Below are 24416 nucleotides of genomic sequence, written 5' to 3'. Positions count from 1 at the left end.
GGCTATTGTTCTATTCTCTACTTCCATGAGATCAACTTTTTAAACTTCCACATATGAGTGAGAAGATGCAATATTTGTCTTATTTATTTATTTTATTAAGTCATTTGTACATAGATCATAAGTATATTTATGCCATTATGGGATTCAATGTGTTTATTATTTGTACAAATTGGAGTGCTTACATCCTACTAATCAACATAGCTTTTACCTCATTTACCCAATTACAGCATTAAGACATTCATGTTCTACACCTTATAGATCCAACTTGTACTTGCAATATGCTCCATAGGTGTGGTCCCCCTACTCATCCTCCCTCTGTCAACCCACCCTCCTCCCTTCCCCCCTTTCTCCCCTTCCTTCATTCATCCTAGGCTATAGTTGTGTTTCGTTTTTCATATGCAAGTGTGAGTGATTATGAATTGGTTTCACAGTAGTACTGAGTACATTGGATATATATTTTTTTCCATTCCTGAGATACTTTACCAAGAAGAATAAATTGTGGTATATGTATACCATGGAATACTATGCAGCATTAAAAAAAAATGGAGACTTTACCTCTTTTATGTTTACATGGATGGAGCTGGAAAATGTTTGTCTTTTTGTGGTTGGCTTTTTTCACTTAAAAGTATTACCTCTAGTTCTATCCATGTTGCTGCAAGTGACAGGCTTTCATTAGCCAAATAGTATTCCACTGTATCCACACACACACGCCATCTTTCGTCCACTGATGGACTCCTGAGTTGATTTTATATCCTTGCTATTGTGAATAGGGCTGCAATAAATATAAGGGTGCAGCTATCCTTTTCATAGAGGAATTTCCTTTTCTTTGACCAAATTCCCAGTACTGGGATTGCTGGATCATGTAGTAGCTCTGGTTTTGCTTTTTTGGGAAATCTACAATTCTTTTTTTCCCTTCCTCCTTCCCTCCCTCCCTCCCTCCCTCCCTTCCTTCCTTCCTTCCTTCCTTCCTTCCTTCCTTCCTTCCTTCCTTCCTTCCTTCCTTCCTTCCTTCCTTTTTTCCTTTCTTCCTTTCTTTCTTTTCTCCCTTCCCTTCCTTTCCCTTCCTTTCCTTCCCTCTGTCTCTTCCCTTCCCTTCCCTTCTTCCCTTCATATATGGCCTTTATTATTAAGGTATATTTACTTTGCTGGCAGAGTTTTTATCATAAAGGGATGTTGACTTTCATTAAATACTTATTCTGCATCTATTGAGATAATCACATGGATTTGTCTTGTCCTTCATTATGTTTGCTTGATGCATCATGTGTTTTGATTTGCATATATTGTACCATCCTTGAATCACTGGGATAAATCCCACTAGATTATGGTATATTATCTTTTTTATGTGCTCATTTGATTTAGCTTGCTAGTAGTTTCTTGAGGATTTTTTCATCCTCCGGGATATGGGCCTCTAGTTTTGTTGTCGTTGTGTCTTTGTCTATTTTTTTGATATCAATCAATGTAATCCTGGTCTTATAGAATGAGTTAGGGAGAATTCTCACCTGTTCAATTTTTTGGAAGAGTTTGAGAAGAGTTGGTGTTAGTTCTTTTTAAAAGATGGTAGAATTTTTCATAAAAGCCTCTGGTCATGGGCTTTTCTTTTGGGGGAGACTTTTTTTACTGATTTAATATCTTTAATCATTATTAGTTTGCTTAAGTTTTCCGTTTCTTCCTGATTCAATCATGGTAGGCTGTGTGCATACAGGAATTTAAGACTTTCCTCCATGTTATTCTTTTATTTATTTATTTATTTTTTTGGTGGGGGGGTTTGTCAATTTTTTTCTGTATTTACAAAAAACAATTTGTTTGTTGATTCTTTGTATACATTTTTTAATCTCTATTTTGTTTAATTCTACACTAATTTTTATTATTTCCTACCCTGTATTAATTTTAGGTTGGTTTGTTTTTAGTTTCCTACTTCCTTGAGTAAGAAACATCATTAGATTATTTACTGAAAATCTTTCTACTTTATTGATGTAGGTGTATATTTCTATAAAATTCCTTTTATAAGCATAACCTTTTATTTATTGCATAGGTTCAGAGTATATTGTGCTTCCATTTTCACGTTTTTCAAAACCTTTTTAATTTTCTTCTTAGTTTCTTCATTGACCCATGGTCATTTAGGAACATGTTTAATTTCTTCTATATTTGTATGGTTTCCAAAGTGCCTCTTGCTATTGTTTTCTAGCTTTTTCGTTTTGTTTTGTTTTTCATTGTGGTCTGAGAAGATACTTACTGTAATTTCTATTTATTTTTAGTTTTTTGAGACTTGCTTTGAGCCCTAAAATATGGTCTATCCTAGAGAATGTCTCATATATTGGTGAGAAGAATGTGTATTTTGCCATTGTTGGATCAAATATTCTGTAGCTGTCTCTTAGGTACATTTGGTATAAAGTGCAGCTAAATATAATGATGCTTTGTTAATTTTCTGTGTCGATGATCTGTTCTAATGCTGAGAGTTCTAATGCAGGTGTTGAAGTCTCCAACTATTATTGTGTAGGCATCTTCTTGCCTTTTACATCAAATAAAATTTGTTTTATACATCTAGGTGCTCTTGTTTGGGGTGCATCTGTCTTTATAATTGCTATATCCTCTTGCTGAACTGACCCAGTTATCATTATATAATGACTTCCTTTGTCTCTTCCTGTTGTTTTGACTTAAAGTCTGTTTTATATAAGTACAGCTATTCCTGTTTCTCTTTGGTTTCACTTTGCACATCATATCTTTTTCCATCTCTTTGTTTTCAGTATATATATGTTTTTACAGTTGAGGAGTTTTAGGGAGCATATAGTGGGTCATGTTGTTTTTAGTTTATTCAGCTCATCTATATCTTTTGTGTGTTAAATTTAATTCATTTACAATTAAGGTTATTATTGATATGTGGGAAATTATTCCATTATTTTTAAAATTGTTTTGTGGTTGTTTTATAAATCCTTTGTTCTTTTCGTTCTCTCTTATTATTTATCATTGAGGGTTAGTAGTTTTTGCTTACTGGTAACATTTGAATTCTTTTCTCTTTCTCATTTATGTTTTTATTCTATCAGTGTGTTATATACTTTCATGCATCTTCATGATGGTAAATATTGTTCTTTCTTTTTAAGGTGTATGACACCATTAAGCATTTCTTTTGTTTATTATTTATTATTAAATCATAGCTGTGTACATTAATGCATTCGTAGGGTACAATGTGCTGGTTTATATACAATTTGAAATATTTTTATCAAACTGGTTAACATAGCCTTCATAGTATTTTCTTAGTTGTTGTGTTAAGACATTTATATTCTACATTTAGTAAATTTCAATTGTACCCTTGTAAGATGCACCATAGGTGTGGTCCCACCAATTACCCTCCCTCCACTCATCCTCCCCCCTCCCCTTCCCTCCCTATCCCCTTTCCTCATATTCTTGGGCTTTCATATGAAAGCTATAACTTGGTTTCATAGTAGGGCTGAGTACATTGGATACTTTTTATTCCATGCTTGAGATACTTTGCTAAGAAGAATATGTTCCAGCTCCACCCATGTAAACATGAAAGAGGTAAAATCTCCATCTTTTTTAAGGCTGCATAATATTCCATACCACATTTATTAATCCATTTGTGGGTTGATGGGCACTTGGGCTTCTTCCATGACTTAGCAATTATGAATTGGGCTGCAATAAACATTCTGGTACAAATATCTTTGTTATAATGTGATTATTGGTCTTCTGGAAATACACCTAGTGGAGGAATTGTAGGATCAAATAGCAGGTCTACTTTTAGATCTCTAAGTGTTTTCCAAACATCTTTCCAAAGGGAACGTATTAGTTTGCATGCCCACCGGCAGTGTAGAAGTGTTTCCTTTTCTCCACATCCATACCAACATCTATGGTTTTGGGATTTTGTGATATGGGCTAATCTTACTGGAGTGGCTGAGATGTCAAAAATTGAATTCAGAAACTTTAAGCATTTCTTGTAGGGGTATTCAACTGATGATGAATTCCCTCAGTTTTTGCTTGTCTGGGAAAGACTTTATCTGTCCTTTGTTTATGAAGGATAACTTTGCTGGGTTTAGCATTCTTGCCTGCTATTTTTAAATTTCACTTAGCACTATATTTGCTCGTAAGTGACTAGACAGTTTGTTCTTGCTGTTTTTAGAATTATTTGTTTTTAACAATTTGACTGTAATGTACCACGGAGAAGAACTTTTTAAGTTGCATCTCTTTGGGGGCATCAGAATTTCTTGTGTCTAGATGTCTGAATATCTTGCTAGACTTGGGAAGTTTTCAGCTATAATCTTGTTAATTAGGTTTTTCATGTCTTTCAATTTCTCTTCAACCTTCTTGAGCATCCACAGTTTAAATGAATAGTTATTTTGCAATATCCAATATGTCATGTAGACCATGCTTATTTATTTTATTTTTTTCTTTTTGTTTGACATGGTTATTTTAAAACAACTGTTTTCAAGTTTTAAAGTTCTTGCTTCTTCTTAACATAGTTTATTAATGAAGCTCTCAAATAAATTTTTTCTTTTGTTCATTAGTTGGTTCACTTCTAGTATTTCTGTTTGGTTCCTTTTTATAGCTATATCTTTGTGAGTTTCTTATTCATATCCTTTTTTCTTATTTATTTATATTGTTTATCTCTGTTCTCTTTTATCTCACTGAACTTCTCTAATATTATTTTGAATAATTTTTCCAGCATTTCATACATTTCTTTTTCATTGGAATTTATTGCTGGAGTATTACTATGTCCCTTTGGAGGTGTCATAATTCCTGTTTTTCTATGTTTCTTGTGTCTTTATTTTGATATTTGTGCATCTAGGTTAGGTCTTTTTTTTTTTTTTTTTACAAATTTTGGATTGGATTTTATAGGGAAAAATCTTTTCCTAAATGAAAATATATCTATGTAATTGATGGGATAGGACACTTTATTTGGATTCTAAGTGAATGCTGCAGTGTAGTCTCTGATTTCTTTGGCTGTAAACAGTTTCATTGGAGTCTGTGGTTTCCTCAGTGGTTTAGGCTATAGTTATTAATGGAAGCTGTAGTGAAGATTTTCTGGGGATAGAGATGTCTAGTGGGGCAGTCCTTGGGCCCCAGAGATGGTGGTGACTTTCTTTTGGCTTTCAGGTGGCATACACAGGCATTGCTGTTAGCAGATCCAAGTTGGCTGATTCTTGGGTGGGTCTGGCAGGTCAAGGTGATTCCAAGGCTGCCCAACAGAGTTCTGAGTGATGGCATTAGTGGCAGCAATGAGTGGAGAGAGCCTGTTTTCAGAACACATGTAAGTGGGCTATGGCCCTGCTGTTGGCGGACAAGTGGCTATTGTCAGTGACAGCAGCTGCAGGCAGTCAGCCCTAAGGCTTTGAGGAGCACATGGTTCAGCCCCCAGTGGCAGGAGCAACTGCAGCAGCAGCCAGAGTCAATCCACTAAGCACATGCAAGACATGTCAGTTTGGCTTTGAGGAGGGTTGCGGGGTCACTGTCATTGGCAAGCAATTTGGCCTCTAGCAGCAGCAGTGATGGTGGCTGTTGGCAAGGAGAACCCAGTCTCAGGTTATGTGCAGGTGTGCTGTAGCCCTGCTGCTTGTGGAGGTTTTGTTGTTATCAGTGGCAATGGCCCTAGGCTAGTAGGTATCAGGCTCTTGAGAGTGTGCAGTTTTGGACAGTCTTTGTCCCAGGGACAGCCTATCCACTGTGATACGCCAACTATTCCCTGGGGTGCAGGACACTATGTGTGCTAGAGTGCTGGGGCTCCATCATTCTGCTGGATTCAACTGGCATTGTGTAACTGCAGCTCTCAGGTAGACATGCATGGATGTCAGTGTTGTACCAGGGATGTGGAGATGCATTCTGGTGAGGGCTAAACTCTCCAAGTAGTGCCATTCTGTAGCTGGTTAGGACTTCAGGGGTGTATGGGACCCAGCATGAGCTTCTCTGGAGCAATGCTGTCACATGGTCCCCAGAAGCTCCGTTTTTTAGTCTCAGGGCCTGCACAGGTTAAGGGGATCTCCTGTGGCTAGTGGTGGGAATGTGGACCACTGGGGATCTCCCACACTTTCATTGCACCGGGGAACCTCTCTGGGCTCTCAGCCAATCCTGGTCAAGTTGGCTGCCTCAAGGCCCAATCCTTCCATGCTTCATATGTTTCCTGTCTTGTCTCTGTTGAATTCTGGTGCTCTCTCTTAGGTGCTCTTATTTAAATGTGATTATCCACTTGCTGTTTTAGTTATTCTTTGTGGAGGAGGCAAATGCTGTGTACCTTCAGTCAGCCATCACAGAGTCCCTCCCAGCCCTTCTTTTACTGTAATTTCCCATGGTGGATAAAATTATCTCTTTAAACTATAGTTGGGAAAATAATTTTTAATAAATATAATCTACTCAAAGGGATTTTCCTCAGTCAAGGGATTATAGTAAACACATTGCCTTATAAACTGTCTTGAAATTACTATGTCATCAGAAATTCTGCTTCTATTACAATAGCTGAAAGATTTCCCATACCATTGGAAATTATGACAGTGCCCAAAATATTATCAGAAATGGCAATCAGGTTATTTAAATGTTTGATGAAGAAAATTTATCAAGTGTCAATATCTGTTGAAAATTAAAAGCAAAAATAGTTGCTTACATGGTTAAAGATAATCAAATGATAGTTATAGGTCAGATACTAGTACAAAGTAAATATCCCACAGTATTTTTTTAATCTTTTGCATGTATGTCCTAACATAATAATTACAAAATACATAGTAACAATTTGTCCCAATGTAAAAACAACTCAAAGTTATGAGTCCTTAAATATCTAGTTGATTTTTAAATTTCCCAAGTAGTATAGACATCTTCATCTCTGGAATTCATCAGCCAAAGGAGTGAGATGAGTCAAACTTTCCATTTTTTTTTTTTTTTTTTGGTGGTTTTTGGCCGGGGCTGGGTTTAAACCTGCCACCTCTGGCATATGGGACCGGTGCCCTACTCCTTGAGCCACAGGCGCCACCTAAACTTTCCATATTTTGAAAACTGTTTTCAAACATAATTCTTCTATAAATTTTTTCCCAAAGAAATAAAATAATATCTTAATAGTTAAAATAATCACACACTTAAAATAATTACATAAAAGACTTATAGAGCATATTTTCATTAAATGTGAATTATAATATTGCTTGATCTTACAGATAGGAAATCATAGAAACGGAAATATTTCATGGGCTGTTCTGGTAATTCTGAATGAGTTGAAACCAGAAATGAGTGCTAAAGCTCATTTAAGAACCTGGGATTTTGACATGGATTCTTCTCCCTTTCTATTTTAGGTTAAGGTCTGCCTCTAAAAGCCGACTAAACCCTTCCTTGTCCTCTTGGGTTTACTGACCTGTGACCTCCATCCTGAATGTCTTCTTCCAGGAGTGGTGCTTTTGCCAGACTCATGAAAATTTCATTTAAGAAAGCAAAAGAAAAAATCAGATATGCATTTTACTTTAATCCTTTTCACTGTAATTCACCCAGTAAATTTCTGCCTTGGATGTGTTAAGGACCACAGGAAAGTTGAGTTCCTATTACACCGTAGATTCCATGTAAGGATATAGGGTCTCTAGCCACAGAGGCAGCTCAACATTTAAGGCTAAGCTGGCTTGAATTCCACCCTGAAACTTAGGAAATCATCTCTGAGCAACTCTGTCATCAGTGTGGCTATTTAAGTGAAGAGAAAGGGACAGAGGCACTTGCTCTTTTGCTAAGTACATTGTTCCAGGATGAGCAGGCTAGAGGAAGAGAAAAGGATGCTTTATGCTTAAGTGTTGGCCTTTTCAGGACAAGGAAAACTGCTGCTATTATTTTCTTTATAATCCACTCTGGTAAAGGTACATAATAGACATTGTATATAATGCATGTAAAAAGTCATAAAACCAGAAAGTTCTCTGACAATAATGCCTTATAAGCTGATGACGAAGAAAATATCCTTTGTAAGATGAACATTGTGCATTTCATAGAAGTTTCTCTTTTAGTTTCCTAAGCTTAACTGACAGGCATAGCATTTCATTACATCTTATATAACGACTGATTGCTTGGGGCATCATATTCCTTTAAAAGTCATTTCTTTACTGCCTTTCAGTAATTGAATTCTGTGTGTGCAATGATCTGAAAGCTTTTTGAAAGGAAAGAGCATAATGTTACATATAAGGTGCCAAACTCCTGCACTATTTCCTGATACTTGATGATTCCAATAGTGCTGATTCAATAATAATATAGTCACATGGTTAATTTGTATTATCCTGGTTTGCAATTTATGCAGCCTTTTATTAAATCTTTGATTGGTGGTTAATTAGGTGATTGAAAGGGTCAATCAATGATTTACCAAATAAATTTCTACACCACAGCAATGTTTCTTACAAAACATTTGGTAGTCATTGAGCGAATTAAAGGAGAAGATATTAAATGCTGAGAAAAGAATGCATTAAAATGTATTAATCTAGGCACAAGTTATACATGAGGAGCAAGCTGGCAGCTTATTACAGCTCAGCTTTGTAAGTCCAATGGAAGAGGAGAGAAGAGCAGCAAAAGGACATCAAGGCCATTGCAAATATGAGCATAGGTCCAATTAATTTATTGACATAATTAGCACATAGCTTTTAATAACATTACAGAAGCAGCCAGCAAGGCAGTGTTCATATATACCATTTGAATGAATTCAGATGTACACTGTACTTATCATAATTAAATTAATAGTTCTGGGAAAGCCACATAAAGCATGGAGGCCATAGAAATAGGCCAAAAGTCATGTATCCAATTCATTGTGTTACCAAATTAAAGTGTCCAGGATTATTATATCTTATCAAACTGAATCTATAGAATAGAAATTACCATGACTATTAGTGGCCCTCTTATAACTCTGGCATATATCAAAGTAGGCACCAAATTACCTTAAGGATTATATAAAAATAAACAAGGAAAAATAAAAGTGAGATTTTTAAGTGAAATACATGGTCAATAAATCATTCACTTCTCTATCTTCACTCCTGATACACATAAAAATAAGAACCAAAGAATTACATTTCAGATCTTCTAAAATACTATATAGAATTAAAATCAAAGTACAAAGAATAATGTCAACTAGATTTAAAATTATAAATTTTTGAAGAACCATAAAAATGGTTGGATTGGTGGATCTCCTCCCACCAATCTCCCTTTTCTTTAATTATGTTTACAATGCTATTTGCTTTAATCTTGCACTACTTTTGTTTACCTGGTGAAAAGGATGCAAACTTTTCTTAAATCAGGGGAATGGGTTTCATCCTAACAAGCTGTTGTATATTGCAAATGAAACTTGTAAGCAAACAAACACACAAAAAATTAAGAAAAAAGGGAGATTGGTGGGAGGAGATCTCACAAAAAATTAAGAAAAAAGGGAGATTGGTGGGAGGAGATCTCACTTAACATGCACAATGTGAGGGTGTTCAGCATGCCCCATGGGGAGGGGCTTAACTACAACTTGAACTTTACCTTAAAATTGAAAACAATGTAATCTAAAAATTTGTACCTTCATATTAATTTTAAATAAAAAATCTATTAAGCAAAAAAAAATAATAATAATAAAGGGAGTTTTTTTAGGGAAAAATTTAGCTTCTAGAAAAATAAATGAAAACATGCTTTAGTAGAAAAGTTGTCCAATGTGTGCTTCCTGCAGAGGAAATTGTTGAAGCTATGGATCTGCATATACCTTGGTAATGTTCCGAGTGTGGATGAAGGCTAGGGGTGGGGGTCCTAGATGTGGATGACAGCTTTCAGGTAATGGTTGCGGTTGTCCAGAAATCGAATATGGTTAGTCTTGGCAGGGTATCTACTGAATCAGGAAATTAAGAAATGACATTCCTAGTGAGATTTCTCCTTGGTTCTTAATTTCCTTCGATCTTTAAGATGGATAAACTCTGTGGCATTATAGCAGATCTGACACACTTTTTTAGTTTGTAGGGTAAAGAAAGCAAGATTTAACAATAATTTTAACATTTGTGTGCTTCCCAACATTCTTCTAAGCACTATACCCATTTAATTAACCCTCTGGATTCTCTCAAAGACCCTATAAGGTCAACGTTATTTCCATGTTCACAGATTAAAAAATCTTAAGCAAGGAGAGATTAAGTTAATTATCTAGGTTCATATGGCTAGAAATAGTGAAGTACAATCTGAGCATTTTAAGGTCTGTGCTTCTAGCTATGTTGGCTGCTTCGGCATCCAACCTTAAGGGCAAGATAGCTTTTCTCAATTAGAGTTGGCCTTGCTTCTTTGAACCTTTCCCCTGAGCAATGATTAAATAGTATAAAAAGTGGGATGAGCAAAGCCATCATACATACCTGTGGGCAATGGAATGAGTGGGAAACCTTGGGACAATTGAACTTATTATCTATCACACACTGTCCTTTCAGGGTACTTTCAGACTTACCTAGCTGGCTGTCTCTGGATCCTGTGTCCCCCCAAATCTGTTGGTCTTAGGCCATCAATATATTTAAAATGTCCTCACTGGTGTTTGCCTCTGTCCACCTCCACCCTGACAATTTTTCTTCTAGTTGCTTTAGACACCAGGGAATGCATAGGAACTTATATAGACTCTTGAGTGTTCAGGGGTAAGTAATACAGGCCAACTCCTCCCTGGGGTATTAAATAGAATTAACTGGTGCAATACTGAGAGTGGGTGAGGGGAAGATGGTGTATGTCGTCTCTGAGGGCCACAGCATTTCGTAGGCATCACAAATCCTCACCGTGGACTTTGATCACCTGAGCCCTGTGTTCAAGTCTGGATTTCAGGGAACAGGAGGATGGATATAGCCAGCTCTTGAGAATGGGGCATAGTGACAACAGACCTCCTTTCTTTTGTTTAGAGGGTGTACTTGAGTCGGAGCTGCTCAGAAACCCTGTTCTCTCACTCATTGTCCACTATAGCAGCCTTCCCTTTCTTCCTGCTCTGCAAGCAAATCTCAGTTTTACTCTAAAACTTATATGCCTCCTTAGATTAAGAACTTAAAGTAGGATTTTCACTCATTTATGAATTTTTTATTGAGGTATAATTTTCCCACAGTGAAATGCAGAGATCCTAAGTAGGCAGTTGTTTGATTTTAATGAATGTCTCTGTGTAACTTACACCCTATCTGCATATAAAACAGTTCAACTCTCCTGGGCTCCTTGCCAGTCAATCCTCAGCCCCTCTCCATCAGAGGTGGCTATTATTCTCACTTCTTGCACCTTATATGAGTCCTGCCTACTATAGAACTGGGCTTATTGTATTCACTATAACGTTTTATACATTTACTCACCGTGTTGCACGTGTCAGTCATGATCTTACTGCCGAGTAGTGTCCCCTGTTGAATGCACAATGATTTGTTTATGGACCTGTAGATTGTTTCTGGGTTTGGGCTGTTACGAATCAGGTTGCTACAGACATTCTTGGGCAAGTCTTTTGTGGACATGTATTTTAATTTCTATGAGAGGAATTGCCAAGTCATATTGTAGTTGTTTTTGAAGGATAAATAAGATGCGTAAAGGTAGGAGGAATAATCTGTTCCAGGACAGGAGGATGATCTGAGCAAAGGTGCACCACGCTGGTACCACTTAGCTGTCAACATCAGTTTATAGCACAAGCATCGTAGAGGGAGAGGCAGAATGGTCAGGACAGGGCTGAGTGCCAATCCTGACTGTGTTTGCCGGAGTTAGCTCTTATTCTTGCTACTTATCCCATTAATGGCCCTAAATCCCACAGGCAGTCACACAGAAAGATCACTGTGATTATCTTTGTGATACAGCCCCATCAACAGAACCACTCTTGGGAATGGTGGCTGACAGGTTCCTACTGATATAATTCTGGCTCTGAACCCCCCCCCCCAATTGCTTGGAATTTCTTTAATTTCTTTTACATCTGGCAGGGAAAATGACCTGGGGTGGTGGCCTTGCATACAAACTCTAGAATGTCCCAGAGACCTGTCTTTACCATTATTTGGCAGTGTGACAAGTGTTCATCTCCTTAATGGACATTTACACTTGTTGCAAGAAAGATCATTCTCTGCTGGTTATAGAATAGTCCCTGCCATGCCCAAATTTCATGTTCTCTGTCAAAGAAAAAGTTTGACTAACTCTCTGCCCTTTAGAGGATTTTTCATGATCCTGTAGCAAAACTTGTAACAAAGAGCTAGAAATTAACTTTTCCTCCATAGCTAGCAAAAGAGAACTGGATTCAGTGTACAAAATTAGGGATTTAGGATAGACTAAAATGTTCCTGACCAGCAGTTAGAGCCCATGTATTAGTTTCCTAGAGCTGCTGTAACAAAGAGCTACAAACTGAATGGCTTCATGTAATGGGAATTTACTGTCTCCTAATCCTGGATCCCAGAAGTGTGAAGTCAAGGTGTTGGCAGTGCCGTGCTACTTCAGAATCCTCTGGGGAATACCTTGTCCTGGCCTCTTCCTCGCCTCTGGTGGTTTGTCTGTAACCTCTCGCATTCCTGGTTTGCAGCAGCCTAACTCCAGTCTCTGCCTTCACCATCACCTGCCCTTCTCTCTGTGTCTCTGTGTGTTCGTGGCCTAACTGTGTTATAAAGACAGCAGGCAGAATGGATCAGGGGCCCATCCCACTCCAGGGTGACATCATCCATCATCTTAAACCAAGACATCTGCAATGACCTGTTTCCAAATAAGGTCACATTTTGAGGTTTTGGTTTTATGGGATAAAACATCAACATTATTTGTTTTTGCTAATACAATTCAACCTAAATTGGGTAGTTTCTCCTATAATCTTCACAAGCAAGAATGTTCGATCTTCTGATGTCCTTAGGGAGAGTTCCTGGGAAAAAAACAGGAATTGTTTGATGTTGTGGGTGACAGACCCCATAGCAGAGCCGAGACTAATTCCTGAGTATCAGCCACGTTGCTGTTATCATTCTTCCCCTCTAAACAGTTACTTCTAATTATGCCCCTTTGATGTTTACACCTCTCGAATATCTCAAAACTGAGATCATTTCCATTTCTCACACTTGCAACATTGTTAACATAAGCTGAACAAAATTTAGTCCTTTTAGGCTTTTTTTGGTTAGTCAGATCCTATAGCACCATAAGAATTGTAACTTGCTCTTTTCTTCAGCTTTCTCTGCAGGTGGCAGTTTTCCTAGCACTAAAAATCTCACCGTGTGTCTCACGTAGTGATGACGAAGATGTGGCCACCTCTGTGAAGGGGCTTCTGACACGCTTAATTCCATCTCGAAGCTGAGGGTCCACATCAGCGCCTTTGTTTCTAATGGCTCCAGGGAACTCTGAATTTGGTCTTTACAGCTTTCACTTGCATACTTTGTTTCTCCATTTCGTTCATAAAATGCAACATGGAAATAAGCCCACGGTTTTTGCACCTTTTACATAAGCTTTTTGGTGATAAAAACCCTAGGGTGTGAGTTAGTGTAAATGTTGGAAATGTATACCTAGAGGATAGTAAGAGCTTTCTCTCTATGCATTTTTTAAAAAGAGCGTTAGGACTGTGAATAATGCTGTGTTGAAAACTGGGACACCTAGGCCTTCTGATTATAGCCCATGTGCTAAAATTGTTAAGTTTTCCCCCAGCTTTGCTGCCTTAATTCCTAGCTCAGATCTCAGGAATTCTGGAACTTTAGTAAACAGTAACTACGGAAATGTGGGCAGGTATTATGCTTGTTTTTTTATTCTGATCTTATGTCCTTGCCTACCCTGGAAGGGACTGCTCCCTCAAGGGTTAGCTAATTCCTAGAGATGGCAAACAACTGGCTCCAACCAACCCGCAGCCCAAGCTCTCAGCTGCTTCCTTTAACAGGCTGTCACAGGTGGAGCCCTCCCCACAGGCGGCAGCCGGGAGATAACTAGGGAACCCTTATACTGAGCCTGCGGAGGTGGATCAGTCTACCTCTAGCCAGTCCTAAACCCACGAAGCCTGCCTAGTCACCCTCGCACATTCCTTACCATGGAAACCACCGTAGAGGCTCTGGCCTGGGTTCTCTCCTGGTTTTCTCTGCCTCTTGGCCAACCCATGTGGCCCTGTGTAGCGTGCCGGGCCAAGCCGGGCCTCTCGTGCTGAAGATCTGTGAGTATAAAAACTTCCTCCTTCATTTAAGTGTCTGTGTCTTATCATACCTGATGAAAGTGAAACTGGGTCCACATGGATTCACCGGAAAGTTGCTATCATATCATCACTTTGAGGTGTGCTTCATTGAGTGTAGCCAAGTTAGGGACTGGTCAAGGGTCATTTTGACTAGGCCTAATCAAAAGATGAAAGGGACATGCTATGTATTCTAAGCCTGGTATCTGCAACAGGAAATCACTGAGGCTTATTGCCAGGCTATTCCAAAGGGGACAACGGTCAGATGGTGTGGGGTTCATTTCTCTGACTGCTACTTCCTTCCTTCCTTCCTTCCCTTCCTTCCTTCCTTCCTTCCTTCCTTCCTTCCTTCCTTCCTTCCTTCCTTCCTTCCTTCCTTCCTTTCCTTCCTTCCTTCCTTTCCTTCCTTCCTTTCCTTCCTTCCTTTCCTTCCTTCCCTTCCTTCCTTCCTTCCTTCCTTCCTTCCTTCCTTCCTTCCTTTCCTTCCTTCCCTTCCTTCCTTCCTTCCCTTCCTTCCTTTCCTTCCTTCCCTTCCTTCCTTCCTTCCTTCCTTCCTTCCTTCCTTCCTTCCTTCCTTCCTTCTTTCCTTCCTTCCTTCCTTCCTTCCTTCCTTCCTTCCTTCCTTCCTTCCTTCCCTTCCTTCCCTTCCTTCCTTCCTTCCTTCCTTCCTTCCTTCCTTCCTTCCTTCCTTCCTTCCTTCCTTTCCTTCCTTCCTTTCCTTCCTTCCTTCCTTCCTTCCTTCCTTCCTTTCCTTCCTTCCCTTCCTTCCTTCCTTCCTTCCTTTCCTTCCTTTCCTTCCTTCCTTTCCTTCCTTCCTTTCCTTCCTTCCCTCCCTTCCTTCCTTCCTTCCTTCCTTCCTTCCTTCCTTCCTTCCTTCCTTCCTTCCTTCCTTCCTTCCTTCCTTCCTCTCCTCCCTTCCTCCCTCCCTGCCTCCTTTCCTTCCTTCCTTCCTTCTTTCCTTCCTTTCCTTCCTTCCTCTCCTCCCTTCCTCCCTCCCTGCCTCCTTTCCTTCCTTCCTTCCTTCCTTCCCTCCCTCTCTCCCTCCCTGCCTCCTTCCCTCCCTCCCTTCCTTCCTTCCTTCCTTCCTTCCTTCCTTTCCTTCCTTCCTTCCCTCCCTCCCTCCCTCCCTCCCTGCCTCCTTCCCTTCCTTCCTTCTTTCCTTCCTTCCTTCCTTCCTTCCTTCCTTCCTTCCTTCCTTCCTTCCTTCCCTCCCTCCCTCCCTCCCTCCCTCCCTCCCTCCCTCCCTCCCTCCCTCCCTCCCTCCCTTCCTTCCTTCCTTCCTTCCTTCCTTCCTTCCTTCCTTCCTTCCTTCCTCCTACTATTTTGTTTTCCCTCTAAAGTATTCACTTCAAGGCTGAGGCTGGGATGAAGCCTGCTAGTTCCCAAGCAGAGGCACTCATATCAGGAGCACGGGGTAGGGATGTCTTGCTCGCCCACCCCCATTCTCCACCCTGACTCCCGCTTCCAGAAGGATCTCCATCTTAAAAAGCCTAGAATTTAATTCTGCAACATGCTTTTTGTGCTTAGATAAATCATCATGTTTAATGGTCAGTAGAATTAGGCAGAAACTAAATTGAAATGGCATGAATCCTGTCTTCCAATATATATTTGGTTAAAACTACTAAGACAAATATTGGGTACCTTGCTCATTTAAAAACAGTCAGCAGGGTCACTCCTTCCTATGGATTTTATGATTATGGTGGGAAAAGCAAGATAGAAGAATCCTGGCATCATATTTGTGGATAGAATTTGTTGAGTGATAAAATCATATATGTTAATAGCAAAAGGAAGACATAGTCAGCCATCCTTTGTGTCACTATGACAAATGGTTTTTTTTGCGTCTGCACAGAGCTTTATGTGGTCTTTGAATCGCTCAGTTCTGTGCCATCATTTTACTTGGTGGACTGTTTAGGAGCAGAAACCTTTCTTGGTGCTGTTTCTCTAGTACCTCTTGGACATACCAGACATTAAAAAATACACAGGCAGGGAGAACTCCTTTCTTGAATAAGGAGTTTTTAAAGCATTTTAGAAGAATTTATTTGCCTCATGAGTGTATAATTCTGTGCAGCTGGGGTGATTCCAAACCCTTCCATCTGTCTGTCTATCTATCTATCTATCTATCTATCTATCTATCTATCTATCTATTGATAGAAGGCCCCTACGTAGAGGTCGATAGTACCAGGAGTGTCCAGCCTTTGTTCTTTTCTGTTGCACATTGAGAAACAAAGTTTTGTCTTGGGACACACATAAAATACACAAACATGAATGAACAACAACTCTAACTTTACCTTAGGATTGAAAACATGTGACCTAAACATTTGTACCCTCATATTAATCTGAAATTTAAAAAAAAGTCCATATAAAATGTTCACAATATCTGATACCACAATAAGCACAAAAACAATCCTCACATAGTTCATATATGGCCCATGGACTGTGGGTTGGACACCCCCAAAAGCTATTGTTGTTGAGGGTTAGGGAGAAATTAGATCCTTCCTGCTTTCCATATACCACCCAAATCATGCAACAAAGAGTTCACCTCACCTTAGTGAGGAAAACAGGGCAGTCTCCAAAACTATCAATTTGTGAATACTAATTTAAAATTGTTATGTGTTCTGCACTTTATGTAGTGGATATTAACTGAACACATTGGGTACCTCCCAATTTCCATTTTAAAAATCAATTTCAATCTTTGGGAGTGGTTGCTTTGCCATTATGCATATCTTTTATGTTATGTTTTTAAATTGAGTAAAAGATATGGAAGGGAAATGACATAGTCCTAGGATCTGAATGTGATGCTTGAACAAAAGATATGATATTCACAAGATGCAATGGAGCGTGTGTCTACTTATCTGGCTGTGCAAACTTATGAGCCTGATAACAATAGCAATGAGGCATTTTTTGCATGAGTGACTCTTCAGGGATTCTTCTAATAGCCATGCTAGGAGACTTGTACTTGGAGATCAGAGTTATTGCACTGAATAAAATTGTGTACTTTTAGCTTCTCTGCTGGTACAAATTCTAATGCGAAGACGTCTCTGTGTGCCCAGTTTGGGCTGGCCTCTGAATTTTTCTCCTTTGTCATTGCCCACTCTTGCCCTCACTTGTGTATATATATACACATAAAATTTTTATCCATCCATCTCATTGATTACTTTTTAAAAGAAAATAGCACAGATGTAGCCCCCTGTAACTACACAGTCAATATATTTATACCCTTGACTTTCTTGTGTTTATTTCTGACAATGACTTTTGAAATGTGTCTGCATCTTTTACTTATTACCATTTATTCATTTTGATATATTCTTACGTGTATTATCAACCATTTATTCAAAAGGTGCTCTTTCAAAATTAGAGACTCCACAGGCAGGGATCAAAACCAAATCCACTCTGCAGTTGTATCTCCTAGCTTCCTTCTTGTGTCAATGATCCAGCCAGAAAGTGTCCTGCCCACACCAAACCACAGGCTCTCCCGTGAACCTTTGTTTGACCTTTGACCCAGTCACTTCCCCTGATCCACTATAAATTCTCCTACTCAATAATTCTACTTGGTCTCCAGACTGGAGGGATTGTCTAGGTCCTCTGGATGCTGTGTTCTTTTCTTTAACTTGGCTTAGGACACATGGCTTTGTATAAAAATGTTCCTGTGTTTGCTCCCATGTTTGAGATGATGAGTATCTCCTGCATTAAGCCTTACTTTTGTTCCCCAAGATTACGCAACCCAGAGCTGGAACACAGGAGGTATATATGTTGAACTGGAAAAGGGTTACTCTGTTCTAATTGTGTTGAGCTTATCGTGAACCAAACACAGTGCTGTGGTCTTGGTCACTGTGGCCTTCACGTGGCCATAATTTACTCACTTGCTTCGCATAAAAGGAGGTAAAGTGTAGACAAAGGATGAGCTATGAAGTTGTGCAGCTGAAGTGCACACTCTGGCTCTGCCACTCCTGAGCCGAGTAACTCTGAGCAAGTTACTTCACCTCTCTGAACTGCAATGTCCTGACCTATGGAGTATGGAGAATAATGGTATGCATCAATTTTTATTCCCTGTATTGCCTAAATACTTGGCATTTAAAGTGAAAAAAAAAAGTACTAATTATGGAAATCCGTCACACACAGAGACAGATACACTCTCTTCATTGCATTTGAAACACAGCTATCAGTATGCTTTCATCTGGGGATTTAACCTGTTTACAGGAGGCAAGCCTATTTATGTCTGGATTTGGAGTATCATAACTTCAATTAACAAAAAAAAAAAAAACCCTTCCATCTTTTTTCCCTTACAGCCTTTGTAATCACAGTCCTCGTCTTTCTGCCCACCTCTTTTCCCCTGCCCATCCTCAGAAGCTCCTCTCTTTTGATGCTGAGTCTCTGTCTGAAATAGGAGATCCTATTAGTGTGGATGAACCTTATAATCCATGCTGGGGTCAACCAAAATGTAAAGGAAAAACCCAGGTATTACAAGGTTTAACCTGGCCAAGGAATCCATGGAGTTACGCCAGGCAGAGGGACAGAACTAGAAGAATAAATTTGAAGGGAGGTGCAGTATCCCGCAAGCCATTCTCCAGAGTTAAGTCTCTCTTCTCTCCACTCCTTTGCTGTGACATGTTTATGGAACTCTCATTCTTTTAGCTATCACTATCTCTGATATGTATTTCATAATTTTTCATAGAAGAAAGGCATGTCTTCCTCATTTTAAATTATAGTATAATATAGTAGTTAAGACCAAATACCGTGGGGCCAAATACTAACTTTGCCACTTATTTGAAAGATGATCTCGGATAAATCATCTAATGATTGTTTGACTCAATTTACTCATCTGAAAAATGAGGATGACAACAGTAGGACTTCCCCTATGGTGCTTAAGTTAGTTAAAATATGTAAAGCATTTAAAATAGTGCCTGGCATATAGGAACACTTTGCGAATTACTACCAAGTGAACTCACATGTCTAGTAAGGCCAGGCACCATGTAAATGGGAAGGTCTATTTTCTGTCTTTGAAACTTAACTTTAGACCTGAATGCCTTCTTCTACAATGAAGTCAGACCACCTCATGCATCTTTCTTGAAGTCTGTCTTTCATTTAATTACGTGTCTTGTTGATTCCCCTCAATTGATTTCTTGATTCCCATTGAGGAGTCTCTTGCTTTTGGCTCTCAGCATGTTCCATTCAAATACCAACTAATTAGACCTGGATATTCCTCAGCCTCTCTTTACCTTTCAGCCTACAGTGTCCTGTGATGAGAAAGGAGGCTTGATGCAAATTGCAACTGACAAGGTGTACTGAGGTGGACATATATTGACTCCTGCTAACCGTGCACACTGGCACAGATAATTACCATTCACAGCCCACACACACGGAAGGCCACATCTCCCAGGTGAGGTGATGGGGAGAGAGCTTTAGTTTGATGGGGAGCTTCTCCTCAGAAATGTTCCATTGTCCTCATCCTTCTTTTTTACTCATCTCAGTCCTGTGATGGCAGCTGCCTTAATCCATTTGTGATGCTGGAACAAAATATTGAGACTGGGTAATTTATAAAACAAGTTTATTTCCTCACAGTTCTGGAGTCTGGGAAGTTCAAGATCAAGGCACTGGTAGGTTTGGCTGCCCAGTGAGGGCTGATCTGTGTTCCAAGGTGGCACCTTGTTGCTGCATCCTCTAGGGGGAGGAATGCTGGGTCCTCACATTGGGGAGGAGCAGGGGGAGCTGAACACTGAGTGAAACTTCTTCTGTAAGGGCCTTCATCCCATTCATAAGGGAAGAGACCCATGAGCTAAGTACCCTTTAAAGGTTTAAAGGCTCCACGTCTTAATACTATGACTTTGGCCATAATTTTCAACACTTAAATTTTGGAGGGGACACATCAAACCATAGCACCAACTGTCCATTGTTTTCAAAGAGAAAATATATTTAGCTCAAAACATGTCTTAAACACTGCATCTGTGCCAGGTCTAGTTGCTTCTGGTGGTACAGTACTGAGTGGGTGCATCCAAACTCAGAAGGGCAGAGCCAGCACTGGATACAGAGGCTTGGTACAGGAAAGGTCTGGAGGTGCCTTGTCAGGGATGTTAGTCCATGTGCAACTCATTAAGCAGAATCCAGGGATGATGCCAGCATTGAGAATTAGCTAGTACCAAGGGGCCAGGAATGAAGAGGGGGATTAACTGTGGGATACAGAATAGACTAGACAGTGTCGGAAGAGAAGTTGGAAGACCCGGTGAGAACTCCCTTACAAGTTCTAGGTCCTGTAAGGTGTTCTAGTTGCCTTACCCAGTGTGAGAAGAAAGTTGGTAGGGGATTGAGCTAGTTCATGCTCTTCTTTTGCTCTTTCCATGGTTACGTGTAATATGAATGATAGCACCGTATATGCTTTTAGATTTATTAATAAAACAAGTAAACTTTTTTTAAAAAAGATATCTTTTTTATTTAGCTTCATTTATCTGATTAATATTCTTTCTTGCTCATAGAACACAACTATACACATGCATGTGATAGAACATACTATAGTCCAAAACTGTGGTTGACTATGGCCAGGCCTTTATAGGGATTTCCTTATTTGGGGGCCACCATCAGCCTATATGGCATCTTTGTGCACATTTGAAAAAGAGTTGACACAGCCCTGTACCTGGGCATGCCTGGCATGGGGTCAAAGACATGTACTGGCTATTAGCCAGTTAGCTGGATGTATTCTGTAGGGCCCAACCAACAGACCTCGTGGAAGCCCTAATTATATGGTGCTATTCAGGATGGTGTCACTCTTTCTGACCCAAATGGGGTTACAGCCAGCTAGTCTTCTGTTCTGGTTCCTCTGACTGTAGCCAGTTCCTCCAGGTGTAGCTAGTTCCTACCTCCAGGTGGGCAGTACCCGTCCAGGAGATGAGAACATATCTTCATCTGGGTCACCAAAGGAAAAGACAGTGGCTTCTATTTCTTTACTAGAAATCCACAGCTTGTCAATCCATACTGGTTGGAAAGAACATTGAATTTGAGATGGGAAAAAAAAAAAGCAGAGTTAGAATAGAAATTTCTGCCAATTTCCAGACCTAGATCTTTTGTTTTCTCTTATAATTCAAGTACTCAGCTGCAATCTCTCGGGACAGTTTGTTTTTGTTCATCACTTGCCTTCCTCTGCGCTCACCAACAAATAGCTCATACTGTGTTGAACCAAGACCTACATCAAAGGTCTGGCTTTGCAACTCACCAGCATCTGATATGTGGGATAAATGATTTGCCACCCCTGGACATCATTTTTCTTATCTGCAAAATGGGGTAGTGTAGAGATCCAAAGAGATTAACTGTGTGAAATGACATGAAAACAAGAAAGCACAGTACAAATTTAAAATACAGTAGAAACCAGAAAGGGTTAATTTAACCTCAAATTAAGGTAAAGCAATTTACTCATCCATTTTTCTGTCATTCTGAGACACAGTTCAGGCATCTGGTAAGTACTGAAGAAATATATCATTTTCAACTGTCTGAATCCATACTCAGTTGACTTCAAAACTTAATTGTGTTTGAATGAGGAATCAATACGTTGTAACTGCACTAACATTACTGTGCTGAAAATCTGCTCATGTTTCTGGTACCTTCATAATATATTTCAATTTTCCCATTATTTTTCCATTATTATCCCATATTTTTGAAAGGATTCTTTGAGCATCGCAACATGGCACAAATCCCAAATGAATGATAATGACTATTAGTTTCGATTTCAAGCTGCATTTGTTAAAATGTTCTGAAGCTCCTCCTGGTTCCAGACTGTCTCTTTAACAGAGACAACAAACAATTCTTTCTAAAGCATCCATTTCATCATGTTCCTTCCTGGACAGCCAGATTTTCCCTCTTTCTTAGCTTGTTTTGTTATGAGTGTCAGCCATAGTACAGTTAAGCTAATGCCTTTCTTTTCATACTGTCTCTCTCAGTTTTCGAATATATCCCCTTTTCTACTCAGGCTGAGCACCTCACAATACTACAAGAGAGATCGATTATCTCAATGCTATATTTGATCATTTTGACTTTGCCTGGAATGCCATTATCTCACCTTTGCCATTCAGACCTTTTGCACAAGGTCCTACTTAGGAGATAAGAATTTGGGGGTTTCTGTCACTCTACTAACCTCTCTCTGTTAACTTTGACACATGAGACACATGGCCTGGAAGACTTCTTGATTTCCAGGGTCACACTGCCTTTAGGGCAGTGCTGTCTTCGATGCCAAAGTCAAGTCCAGATGGATCCTCAGGCCATGCTGTGTCCTTTTTCCTTCACTCTAAGATCAATTCTTCATTTAAGCCTAGTGTAACTCCACTGTGAATAGAAGTAAGCTCACCAATAAAATGCTAACTTACCAGATGTTAGTCTTGATGGGCTCAAGATAAGAAAAGAACACATTTAAGAACAGAGGTCATTGTGGCAATGAGGGAAAAGGAAATATGAGGTCTGACAATTAAGTTCCTAAGTTACCATCCTGCACTTATGTTGGCAACACTGCACAAAGAATTTGGTAATGGTTCATGATCTTGGCATATCAGTGACACACATCTATCTATGTTCATGTGGATGCATGGTGGTGTCTTGCTGAGTGGTAATCATTATGGTTGCATGATTTGTGTGCTGTCTCAAGAATATTGGAGCTTGAATTAGAGCAATGAACAAACATTAAATTTCATGTTAAATTTGGCAAGAGTAGAAGTGAAATCAGGAACGTGTTAGTCCAAGCCTATAGGGATAATACCATCAAGAACACAGGAGCGAACAAATGTATTAAACATTATTTTCTGAGGAAAGGAAAAGCATCACTGATGAATAAAGCTCAGGAAAACTGGTAATGGGCAGAACTGATGCACATATTGCAAGAATTTGGTAAATTGTGTCAAAATTGTTGGCTGACTATGAGAAACATAGCAGACCAAGTAAACATCGATAGAGAAGCAGGAAAATCTTAACTGAAAATCTTGGCATGAGAAAAATGTGTGCAAAAATGGATCTGAAGAAATGCACTGATGAACAAAAGCAATGGAGAGTTGAAGTTTGCCATGACCTTTCAGAGAGGCAAAATGATACTTGGGCTGTGTTATCATTGGTGATAAAACACAGCTGTACCAATACCACCCTGAAACAAAGCTTCAAAGTGTACAAAGGAATTCAGCCAATTCTCTACAACCAAAAATGTTCTGTCAGTCCAAATAAAAAGTCAAAATTATGTTGTTAACCATTTTTTATATCAGAGGGATTCTTCATTATTAATTTGTACCAACTGGCCAAACAGTTAACTTTGTTTACTATTTGGAAATGCTGAAAAGACTGAGTGAAAAAATTAGATGAAAATAACCTGAATTTTTGGAAAAAATTCCAAAATTGCTTTGAAGTGTGGACTCAGTGTTTATGTCAGTGCAGAGCTTCCCAAGACAAGTACTTTAAAGATGATCATAGTTATATTCAGTAATGACATATGTAGCACTTTTTCTAGGATAAGTTTGTGAACTTAATGTCAAACCTTCGTATAGCCAGATGCTGAGAAAGCAAAAGCTGAAACACTGCAGGAAAATGTGATCACCATGAGTATATATTGGCCTGTTTAAAAACAAAAATTCACAGTATAAATTCAAAGATGGTGGTATAATCCTCTTTAAGTTATTCTAAATACTAGTGAACTATGAAGAAGACTGCCATGGCAATTGCAACAACAACAAAAATAAACAAATGGGACTTCATTAAACTGAAAAGCTTCTGTACAGCTAAGGAGACAACAACCAAAGCAAAGAGACAACCTACACAATGGGAAAGGATATTTGCATATTTTCAATCAGACAAAAGCTTGATAACTAGGATCTATAGAGAACTCAAATTAATCCACATGAAAAAAGCCAGCAATCCCATATATCAATGGGCAAGAGACATGAATAGAATCTTCTCTAAAGATGACAGATGAATGGCTAACAAACACATGAAAAAATGTTCATCATCTCTCTATATTAGAGAAATGCAAATCAAAACCACCCTGAGATATCATCTAACCCCAGGGAGACTGGCCCACATCACAAAATCTCAAAACTGCAGATGCTGACATGGATGTGGAAAGAAGGGAACACTTTTACACTGCTGGTGGGACTGCAAACTAGTACAACCTTTCTGGAAGGAAGTATGGAGAAACCTCAAAGCACTCAAGCTAGACCTCCCATTTGATCCTGCAATCCCATTACTGGGCATCTACCCAGAAGGAAAAAAATCCTTTTATCATAAGGACACTTGTACTGGACTGTTTATTGCAGCTCAATTTACAATCGCCAAAATGTGGAAACAGCCTAAATGCCCACCAACCCAGGAATGGATTAACAAGCTGTGGCATATGTAT

The sequence above is a fragment of the Nycticebus coucang genome, chromosome 4, assembly GCF_027406575.1.
Source record: "Nycticebus coucang isolate mNycCou1 chromosome 4, mNycCou1.pri, whole genome shotgun sequence".
Lineage (NCBI taxonomy): Eukaryota > Metazoa > Chordata > Mammalia > Primates > Lorisidae > Nycticebus > Nycticebus coucang.
Note: the sequence above shows the minus strand (reverse complement) of the source record.